At 73.3% G+C, this 1,400-nt stretch overlaps 1 protein-coding gene across 1 annotated transcript in view; it reads right to left on the bottom strand.

Moving 5' to 3' along the window:
* Positions 1–1,400, bottom strand: part of LOC101619801 (septin-9) — a 35,454-nt gene that overhangs the window by 31,545 nt on the left and 2,509 nt on the right. The gene's annotated exons all lie outside the window — the stretch shown is intronic.

The raw sequence follows: 1,400 nt of genomic DNA, 5'->3' as shown, positions 1-1,400 counted from the left end.
CGGTGGGTCGGGTCACCCGTCTGCTGCCCCGGCTCTGGCCAGGGCTCCTCGGCCGCTGGGGCCCAGCACGAGCGCGTCCTCCTCTGACTCCTACTCGCCACTGGCCGCCAGGGGTTCACCCGTCAGCCGTGCGCGCTGCTCGGGGCTGCCGCTGGGCCCCAGGACCCCTCCGCGCTCTCTCCTCCCCTCGGTGCCAGGCCGCCCTCCAGCTGCCCACCGGGCAGCACTTCCTCCAGGAAGCCTTCCCTGCTTGCTCCGGGGGGGGGAGGGGGCGCGGCCCTCTGGTGTTCACCCAGTGCTCAGTCCTGACCTAACAGGCGTCCACTGAGCACCTCTGTGTGCCAGCCCCGGGGACACGGCCAGAGCCCAGCCCAGGAGCAGCAGGGCCAGCAAACTGGCCGCCATGGGCCGGGGGTGGGTGTCGGGGCGAAGTGTAAGCTGGGCAGTGCCGTGAAGCACCGTCCGCTCAGAAACTCCCGGGGGCGGCCCCACCCCGTGCCCGGTCTCGGCACACCTGCAGGGGGCGCCCCCCACACTCCAGGGACGCAGCGGACACTTCCGCGGTAAGCTGCTGGAGCAGCTGGGGGTGGGGTCCGGGGAGCCCTCAGTTCAGGACCTCTTTGAGGGTGCCATGTGGGCTGATCCCCAAACTTCCCAGGCCAGGCCACTGAGAGGGAGGTGTTCAGGGCGCCGCTTCCTGAGCCGGGGGCCTGAGGCGTGGGAGGAAGTGGCCAGGCGGGCGGGAGGGCGAGCCTGGGGGCTGGGTCTCTCCCACAGGACACCCTGCTCATCGGAGGCTCTGTGCTGTCTCACACCTACCGTGTGGCGGCTGACACGGGGGTGACCACTTCCCCGCCCGCCCCTGCACGTCCTCCCCGCTGTACAATGGGGACAGGCAGGGGCCCGGTGTGGGACCCTGGCCAGTGTCCGGCGAGCCGGGCCAACCCCACCCTGGCCGAGCTCCCGCGCCCCTGCAGGTGTCCGGTGGGGGTGGGCGAGGGCAGAGCTGCTGCAGAGCTGCTGACCGAGCACGTGTGTGCGGGGCCCGTCAGCGGGCAGGGGCAGCGCTGGCCCGAGCGCCCTCCTCTCCGGCCCTCTGCTCCCGGGGAGGGGGCCCCGCCCTGGGCTGCTCCTGGCGCCTGGCTCTCCCCAGCAGCCCAGCCCTGCACCGGGACGGGCCCGGGGAGGCGGGCCCGGCGCGGAGGCCTGCGTGTGCAGAGAGGCCAGCTGTGCAGCTGTGCAGGAAGCACCTCCGGAAGCTTCCGGGCCTCACAGGTGGCACCCCAGGGCCTGCTGTGGTGTCCCTCTCCTTCCCGCGGCCACGGGCCCTGGACCCAAGCCTCAGGTTCCAGAGGCCGGGCAGGCCGGGGGCGGCCGAGTCCTCCGCGTGGCTGCCCAGC

Source organism: Condylura cristata, unplaced genomic scaffold (assembly GCF_000260355.1).
Source record: "Condylura cristata isolate star-nosed mole 26May11 unplaced genomic scaffold, ConCri1.0 scaffold00038, whole genome shotgun sequence".
Lineage (NCBI taxonomy): Eukaryota > Metazoa > Chordata > Mammalia > Eulipotyphla > Talpidae > Condylura > Condylura cristata.
The sequence above is the reverse complement of the archived record's forward strand: the minus strand, read 5'-3'. Positions and strand labels throughout refer to the sequence as shown.